At 37.7% G+C, this 9984-nt stretch overlaps 2 long non-coding RNA genes across 2 annotated transcripts; both read left to right on the plus strand.

The window, feature by feature from the left end:
* Positions 1 to 456: 456 nt before the first annotated feature.
* Positions 457 to 3040, plus strand: LOC135618237 (uncharacterized). The gene is made up of 2 exons (XR_010488949.1): positions 457 to 1034; positions 2747 to 3040. It is a non-coding gene; the product is annotated as an uncharacterized LOC135618237 (long non-coding RNA).
* Positions 3041 to 6523: 3483 nt separating this feature from the next.
* LOC135619350 (uncharacterized) lies at positions 6524 to 9310 on the plus strand. Its single transcript, XR_010489380.1, has 2 exons — positions 6524 to 7304; positions 9017 to 9310. It is a non-coding gene; the product is annotated as an uncharacterized LOC135619350 (long non-coding RNA).
* Positions 9311 to 9984: the final 674 nt, after the last annotated feature.

Raw genomic sequence — 9984 nt, forward strand, 5'->3', positions numbered from 1 at the left:
GAGGATATTGATCCTCAGACCTACGAGGAGGCTATTATGAGTATAGACTCCGGGAAATGGCAAGAAGCCATGAATTCTAAGATGGATTCTATGTACTCTAATAAGGTTTGGAACCTAGTTGATGCGCCCGGAGGTATTGTACCCATCGATTGCAAGTGGATCTTTAAGAAAAAGATCGGAGTAGATGGAAAGGTAGAGACCTATAAAGCAAGGCTAGTGGCTAAGGGGTATCGTCAAAGGCAAGGTGTTGACTACGACGAAACCTTCTCACCCGTAGCAATGCTAAAATCCATCAGAATTCTATTGGCTATTGCAGGACACTTTGATTATGAGATCTGGTAGATAGATGTGAAAACCGCATTCCTCAATGGGAACCTCGAGGAGGAGGTGTATATAATGCAACCTGAGGGATTCGTGTCCAAGAACTGCCCAGATAAGGTATGTAGGTTGCTTAGATCCATTTATGGACTAAAGCAAGCTTCCCGAAGTTGGAACATAAGATTTGATGAGGCAATCAGATCTTATGACTTCGTTAAGAACGAGGATGAGCCTTATGTGTACAGGAAGGTAAGTGGAAGCGCTATCACCTTTTTGGTGTTATATGTTGTAACACCCCTCATTTCCGAATGTTCGTATAAATTTTTGGTGATAATGTAAGCATCTATTTTAATTGACAAAAGAAATAGAGTATGAATCAGAGGTAACTTATTGTTAAGATTTGGGAGATCTGTTCAAAAAAAAAAAAAAAAAAAAAAAAAAAAGAAAGAATCTGAGGACCTATATGTAAACCCTAAGGACCTAATCGTGAATATGATAAAAACGAGGACTAAACTGCAAAATGCACCAAATGACAAACTCCACCGCTTAAGCCTCTCTGCCTTCGTTGTTAAGGAAGCAGAGGAGGCAGCTCGTGGGTGATCAGGGAAAGAAAAGAAGAAGAAGAAGAAGAAGAAGAAGAAGGAGAAGAGAAAGAAAATTTGGGGCTTTTAGGGTTTTTGCTTTAATCTTGTTACTTCGGGTCAAAATTTGCAAAGGCAAGTGTTCTAACCCCTTCCTACATATGTATTAGACTCTGTTTTCATGTTGATTTAAAATAAATTGGAAGATTTTTATTTAGAAACTGATAAGTTCCTCTTTGGACATAGAACTATGGATTCTGAAAGTTTTCGGTAAACTGACCCCTAAGCACTGTTTCGGTCCTAAGTTTTAGTACAGAATGAGAATTCAGGCAGGAACTATTTTTGTTTGAAATTAGACTCGTATGTCTTTCTTTTGACACCGATTTTGTAGATTTTGGACACCGAATACTTACCCAAAAATTTGTTTCAAAAGAGCCTATAGACGCTGTAAAACAGAGTTCAAGATTTCTGACCTTTCGAAACTAAAACGCCTATAACTCCCTGTTGAAAATTCTGATTTGTACCAAACTGAGTTTATTTGAAACTAGACTTGAAATCCTCTCTTTTGACATATAGTTTGAAAATTTTGGAGTTCAATTGCTCACCCTATCGTCTGTTGAATCCGATCCTATAAAGTCTGCAAACCAGTGATTGTGATTTTGACCTTACGTTACCAAATCAGAGGTAACTCTGTGTTGGGAGCCCTGTTTCATATGAAATCTGTTCCATCCGAATATAGACTGATATATGGTTCAACCATAGCCTTCTTATGGGTATTGGAGCATATTTGTTATTCTGAAATATTTGTTTGATGTGCCACTGGAATTCTGTTCGAAATCGAGCTTTGGTCGATTTCGCGTATTCTGTTCCATTTCCTTTGGATACTTGAATTTGCCTAACCTTCTTATTGGAATTGAGCTGGTTATGATTGCTTGGAATCCCTGTACACTCTTGCTTTCAATTCTTTCCCTAAAATGAATATTTTGTGAGAGATTTGTTCCTTGCATCACATTGTTTTTGAAAAGGCACATGTACGTTTGGTTGTTCCGCGTGTGCTTCCGTTATATGCTGCAATTTGTTGAAACTGTCCTTTTGTACTCTGGTGTGTGGGATTGTCTGGACCTTTGCCAGAAATGGTAAAGGGTATGCGCTGATTTGCCCGCTTTGTGGGGTCCCGCTTTGTGGGATATTCTGATATGCGCTATTTGCCCGCTTTGTGGGGTCCCGCTTTGTGGGATATTGCTTAGAGCCTGCGATGCTCTGCCGGCCCCTTTGACTTCACCTAGACGTGGGTGGATGGAGCTCCCAGACGTGGGAGACTTTTGTCAGGTGGTCATTCAGAAATGGATGAATCACATTCTGACTGAGATCCCACTACACCCTCTATATGTTTGATATGACATCCAGAGTTTTGGTGAGTTATTTCTGTTCGTGCTCTGGATAGTTATGATATGATTGCAACGTCAAGGACGACGTTTGAGCTTTGGTACGACATATGAGTTTGATATGCTCTGAAATGCTTCATTCACTATTGATTTTGCTTCGTAATGTTCCATATGTCGTTGATGTGATTTGGAACATTTTATATGCCATTGATAAGCTCCGATATGTTTCCTTTGTTTCTGATATGCTCCAATTACTCTATGCCCCATCTGTCAGGAACCAAATATGTATGATTAAAAAGGACAATTATGATTCTGCTCCTAATGATATTATGTATACGAAATCGTATATTCTGCTTTGTGTTTGAAACTGCATCTCTTTGGAAATTGTACTATTTTGATATGGATATGTTAGTCACTTGCTGAGCTCTTTATGCTCACCCCATTTGTTGATAAATTTTTCAGGATAGCGTAACTCTTGCTTAAATGTTAAGAATGGGCTGAGGCAGCTGAAAGTTTAGAAGACGTTGGGCAGAACTTTTGTTAGCATATATGTAGTTGTGTATAAGCTACCTTGTATCTAATGAAATGTGACTATGAATCTAAACCTGTGGATTTTGTGTAAGTTAAAGGATCCCTCATGTATAGGGTTTTGGTATGTTAAATTAAATTTGTGTAAGGATATGAACTTATGGTAAATCGATGATTGTGGTGACTGCATAGATTTTCCCCACTTGTGGATTTATATTGTGGTTTTTATTTTGATGAGTCGAGTTGAGATTTTATGAATTATCGAGTGATGTGTGCTATGTTAATGAATTGCACAGGGATATGAATTGGTAGATTATAGAAGTGAAATTTTTGATCTGAATGTTTTCTTAGTGACCTCAAATGTGTGTTTGGATCCTGGGTTAGTTATGATGAAAAAATTTTTAATATCATGGATATTTTTGGGGCGTGACAGAGGTGGTATCAGAGCATGATTTGAGAATCACTAAGAATATGATTGGAAATGAATCAGAAAGTAATGACAAGAGGGTCAAGACATTTGGATTTGAAAAGGAAAGTCACCACCAAAGACTTAATCATGTGTGAATTACAAGTTAAATTATGAAACAAGTTTGTGTTTTCGGGTGATTGGAGTCTATTTTGCTTGTAGAAAGTTGGATCATAAAATAAAAGTTTGCCCTTTGAATAAGAAGAAAGAGTCACTGCCTCCTAAATCATCAGCCCATGTAAGAGTGTATGCTATCACTGAATATGATTCTGAAACTTCTGAATTAGTGGTCAAAGGTATTATGCATGTTTATGAAAGAATGCAAATATTTGTTCGACCATGGGTCCAATCTACGATTTGATTCGTAATATTTTGCTTATCACTTGGGTATTCAACCTAGACCATTACATTATGTGCTATAAGTAAATACGATCATTGGAGATTCTTTGATAACGAAGTTGAATCTGGTCCTCTTGTCTGATTCTTATTGGAGAACTTGAACTTTTGCTGATTTAGTTCTCCTAGAGATTTGGAGTTTTGATATTATACTTGGTATGGATTGGCTATCTTCCTAACATACCAGTATGGATTGGTATATAACAAATGATCACTTTTTGCATATTTGATCAGCCGATCTTTTATTTTGAGAGTATTGGACATTATTTATCTCCTTGCCTAATGTATCCCAGGATGACTTGTTTGGATTACCTCCAAATGTGATTTTGCTTTTGATTTGGTCCTTGGGACAATCCTAAAATCTAAGCCTCTCTACAGAAGGATATCATTTGAGTAAGTGAAATTGGAAAAGCAACTACAAGGATTGTTAAATGAGGATTTTATTTGGCTTAATATTTTATCATGGGGTGCTCCGGTACTAGTAGTGAAGAAGAAGGATGGAACATTGAGGCTTTGTATTGATTATAGACAGTTGAATCAGGTGACCATCAAAAACAAGTATCCCATACCTAAAATTGATGATTTGTTTGATTAACTGCAGGGTGCACAAGTATTCTCTAAGATTGACCTGAGGTCAGGTTACTATTAGTTAAAGATCAAGGAGGAGGATATTTCAAAAATAGCTTTCAGAACTCGATATGGACATTATGAATTCTTGGTGATGCCTTTTGGTTTGACAAATGCCCCTGCAGCTTTTATGGAACTAATGAATAGGATATTTCAACCGCTCTTGGATATCTGTGTAATTGTATTTATTGATGACATATTGGTGTATTCAAAGAATAATCCGGAGCATGAGGAACACTTGAGAGATGTGCTGTCCATACTAAGAGAAAAGAAGTTGTATGCGAAGTTCAGCAAATGTGAATTTTGGTTGAATGAAGTTGCTTTCTTAGGCCATGTGATTTCAGGGGAGGGCATATCTGTTGATCCAAAGAAAATAGAAGCTGTAGTTGAATGGGAAGTACCAACAAATGTAACAGAGATTAGAAGTTTCTTGGGCATGGCAGGTTATTACAGGAGATTTGTGGAGGGATTTTCTCGAATTGCTCAACCTCTCACCAAACTCACTAAGAAGAGTATGAAATTTGTATGGGGTGATGATTGTGAGCAAAGCTTTCAAGAGTTAAAAAGAAGATTGACTAGTGCCCCTATTCTCACTATTCCAAGTGGTAGTGAGGGATTTGTAGTTTATACTGATGCTTCAAGAAAGGGCCTAGGATGTGTTTTGATGCAGGAAGGGAGAGTAATTGCTTATGCTTCCAGGCAACTTAAAGGTTATGAATTGAATTATCCAACTCATGATTTGGAATTAGCAGCAATCATTTTTGCTCTAAAGATTTGGAGACATTATTTGTATGGTCGACAGTTTGAAATCTTCACTGATCACAAGAGTTTAAAATATATTTTCACTCAGAAAGAGTTAAACATGAGGCAGCGAAGATGGATAGAACTTCTGAAGGATTATGATTGTACCATCCGTTATCACCCAGGCAAGGCCAATGTTGTAGCTGATGCACTTAGTACGAAATCTACAAGTTTTATGGCTAGTCTGGTCGTGAAGCAATGGAAGCTAGTAGAAGAAAATTTTGATTTGAAAGCTTTGAGGAAAGAGCAAGACTCGATGATTCTGATGGCCTCCATTCAAGTGCAGTCTGATCTTATGCAACAAATTAAGGAAGGACAATTACGAGATCCACATTTAATCTACTTGAGGAGTGAAGTAGAAAAGGGATTGAAGCCACAATTTCAAATTTCAAAGGATGGCCTATTGAGATTTGGGGAGAGAGTATGTGTACCAAAAGAACTAGATATCAAGAATCAAATCCTAAATGAAGGTCATACTTCAAAGTACGCCCTACACCCTGGGAGCACTAAGATGTATAGAGATCTTCAAAGTTATTATTGGTGGGAAGGCATGAAGAAGGAAATTGCAATGTATGTTTCAAAATGTTTAACATGTCAGCAAATCAAAGTAGAACACCAAAGACCTGGAGGGTTGTTGCAACCTTTAGTTATTCCTGAATGGAAATGGGAATGTATTACTATGGATTTTGTTTCAGGACTACCCAGAACCTCGAGGAAGCATGATGCTATTTGGGTTATCATTGATAGGTTAACAAAATCTGCACATTTCCTACCGATTAATATGACTTATTCGCTTGATAGACTTGCAGATTTATATGTCAGTGAAATAGTAAGACTTCATGGTGTTCCAAAGGAGATCATCTCTGATAGAGACTCTAGATTTCTCTCTAGATTCTGGAGAAGATTGCAGGAGTCGATGGGCACTAAAGTTAAGTTTAGTACTGCATATCATCCTCAGACTGATGGTCAGTCAGAAAGAACAATTCAAACACTTGAGGATTTGCTTAGAGCCTATGTTATGGATTGGAAAGGCGAATGGGATAAGGATATTTCACTTGTTGAGTTCACGTATAACAATAGTTATCATTCAAGTATTCAGATGGCTCCTTATGAAGCTTTATATGGGCGAAAGTGCATAACACCTATATGTTGGGAGGAAGTTGGGGACAGAAAGTTGTTAGCACCGGACCTGGTACAAGAAACTACCGAGAAAATTCAAGTTATAAGGAAAAGGTTAAAAGCTGCTCAAGGTCGTCAAAAGAGTTATGCTGACAATAGAAGACGAGATATTGAGTTTGAAATCGGAGATTTTGTATTCTTAAAAGTCTCCCCTTCCAAAGGCATTATAAGGTTTGGGAAGAAAGGAAAATTAAGCCCAAGATTTATTGGACCTTTTGAGGTTCTTGAGAGGGTTGGTTCTGTCGCTTACAGGATTGCCTTGCCACCAGCATTGAGCCATGTCCATGATATATTTCATGTCTCGATGATTAGAAAGTATATGTATGACCCTTCTCACCTCATTAAGTATGAGCTGGTGGAATTCGATAAAGATTTATCCTATGTGGAAGAGCCTATTCAGATTATTGATAAGAAAGAAAAAGTCCTAAGGAATCGGGTCATCCCACTGGTTCAAGTAAATTGGAGACATCATTCTGGAGAAGAGACAACTTGGGAGCTAGAAGAGGAAATGAAAAAGGTGTATCCTCGTCTTTTCATCGAATAGAGGTACGATAAATTTAGAGGACTAAATTTTTCTTTTAAGGGGGGGAGAGTGTAACACCCCTCATTTCCGAATGTTCGTATAAATTTTTGGTGATAATGTAAGCATCTATTTTAATTGACAAAAGAAATAGAGTATGAATCAGAGGTAACTTATTGTTAAGATTTGGGAGATCTGTTCAAAAAAAAAAAAAAAAAAAAAAAAAAAAAGAAAGAATCTGAGGACCTATATGTAAACCCTAAGGACCTAATCGTGAATATGATAAAAACGAGGACTAAACTGCAAAATGCACCAAATGACAAACTCCACCGCTTAAGCCTCTCTGCCTTCGTTGTTAAGGAAGCAGAGGAGGCAGCTCGTGGGTGATCAGGGAAAGAAAAGAAGAAGAAGAAGAAGAAGAAGAAGAAGGAGAAGAGAAAGAAAATTTGGGGCTTTTAGGGTTTTTGCTTTAATCTTGTTACTTCGGGTCAAAATTTGCAAAGGCAAGTGTTCTAACCCCTTCCTACATATGTATTAGACTCTGTTTTCATGTTGATTTAAAATAAATTGGAAGATTTTTATTTAGAAACTGATAAGTTCCTCTTTGGACATAGAACTATGGATTCTGAAAGTTTTCGGTAAACTGACCCCTAAGCACTGTTTCGGTCCTAAGTTTTAGTACAGAATGAGAATTCAGGCAGGAACTATTTTTGTTTGAAATTAGACTCGTATGTCTTTCTTTTGACACCGATTTTGTAGATTTTGGACACCGAATACTTACCCAAAAATTTGTTTCAAAAGAGCCTATAGACGCTGTAAAACAGAGTTCAAGATTTCTGACCTTTCGAAACTAAAACGCCTATAACTCCCTGTTGAAAATTCTGATTTGTACCAAACTGAGTTTATTTGAAACTAGACTTGAAATCCTCTCTTTTGACATATAGTTTGAAAATTTTGGAGTTCAATTGCTCACCCTATCGTCTGTTGAATCCGATCCTATAAAGTCTGCAAACCAGTGATTGTGATTTTGACCTTACGTTACCAAATCAGAGGTAACTCTGTGTTGGGAGCCCTGTTTCATATGAAATCTGTTCCATCCGAATATAGACTGATATATGGTTCAACCATAGCCTTCTTATGGGTATTGGAGCATATTTGTTATTCTGAAATATTTGTTTGATGTGCCACTGGAATTCTGTTCGAAATCGAGCTTTGGTCGATTTCGCGTATTCTGTTCCATTTCCTTTGGATACTTGAATTTGCCTAACCTTCTTATTGGAATTGAGCTGGTTATGATTGCTTGGAATCCCTGTACACTCTTGCTTTCAATTCTTTCCCTAAAATGAATATTTTGTGAGAGATTTGTTCCTTGCATCACATTGTTTTTGAAAAGGCACATGTACGTTTGGTTGTTCCGCGTGTGCTTCCGTTATATGCTGCAATTTGTTGAAACTGTCCTTTTGTACTCTGGTGTGTGGGATTGTCTGGACCTTTGCCAGAAATGGTAAAGGGTATGCGCTGATTTGCCCGCTTTGTGGGGTCCCGCTTTGTGGGATATTCTGATATGCGCTATTTGCCCGCTTTGTGGGGTCCCACTTTGTGGGATATTGCTTAGAGCCTGCGATGCTCTGCCGGCCCCTTTGACTTCACCTAGACGTGGGTGGATGGAGCTCCCAGACGTGGGAGACTTTTGTCAGGTGGTCATTCAGAAATGGATGAATCACATTCTGACTGAGATCCCACTACACCCTCTATATGTTTGATATGACATCCAGAGTTTTGGTGAGTTATTTCTGTTCGTGCTCTGGATAGTTATGATATGATTGCAACGTCAAGGACGACGTTTGAGCTTTGGTACGACATATGAGTTTGATATGCTCTGAAATGCTTCATTCACTATTGATTTTGCTTCGTAATGTTCCATATGTCGTTGATGTGATTTGGAACATTTTATATGCCATTGATAAGCTCCGATATGTTTCCTTTGTTTCTGATATGCTCCAATTACTCTATGCCCCATCTGTCAGGAACCAAATATGTATGATTAAAAAGGACAATTATGATTCTGCTCCTAATGATATTATGTATACGAAATCGTATATTCTGCTTTGTGTTTGAAACTGCATCTCTTTGGAAATTGTACTATTTTGATATGGATATGTTAGTCACTTGCTGAGCTCTTTATGCTCACCCCATTTGTTGATAAATTTTTCAGGATAGCGTAACTCTTGCTTAAATGTTAAGAATGGGCTGAGGCAGCTGAAAGTTTAGAAGACGTTGGGCAGAACTTTTGTTAGCATATATGTAGTTGTGTATAAGCTACCTTGTATCTAATGAAATGTGACTATGAATCTAAACCTGTGGATTTTGTGTAAGTTAAAGGATCCCTCATGTATAGGGTTTTGGTATGTTAAATTAAATTTGTGTAAGGATATGAACTTATGGTAAATCGATGATTGTGGTGACTGCATAGATTTTCCCCACTTGTGGATTTATATTGTGGTTTTTATTTTGATGAGTCGAGTTCAGATTTTATGAATTATCGAGTGATGTGTGCTATGTTAATGAATTGCACAGGGATATGAATTGGTAGATTATAGAAGTGAAATTTTTGATCTGAATGTTTTCTTAGTGACCTCAAATGTGTGTTTGGATCCTGGGTTAGTTATGATGAAAAAATTTTTAATATCATGGATATTTTTGGGGCGTGACATATGTCATCCTCATCATTGGGAACGACGTAGGAATGCTATCCACAGTAAAGGCTTGGTTATCTAGACAATTCTTCATGAAGGACTTAGGGGAAGCATCCTATATCTTGGGGATTAGAATCTATAGAGATAGATCCAAGAGGATGCTTGGCTTGTCCCAGTCCAAGTACATAGAAACCATAGTCAAAAAGTTTAGCATGGAAAATTCAAAAAGAGGTCTCATACCGATAAGACATGGGATATCGCTTTCTACGAGTATGTTCCCAAAGACTCCAAAAGAAAGGGCGAATATGAATGTGATACCTTATGCCTGAGCAATAGGGTCTATCATGTATGTCATGCTATGTACTAGGCCTGATATAGTGCATGCTCTGAGTGTCACGAGCAGGTATCGGGCGGATCCAGGCTTGGAGCACTGGAAAGCAGTAAAGTGTATCCTTAAGTACTTGAGAAGGACTAAGGATCTTTTACT

Source organism: Musa acuminata, chromosome BXJ2-8 (genome assembly GCF_036884655.1).
Source record: "Musa acuminata AAA Group cultivar baxijiao chromosome BXJ2-8, Cavendish_Baxijiao_AAA, whole genome shotgun sequence".
NCBI lineage: Eukaryota > Viridiplantae > Streptophyta > Magnoliopsida > Zingiberales > Musaceae > Musa > Musa acuminata.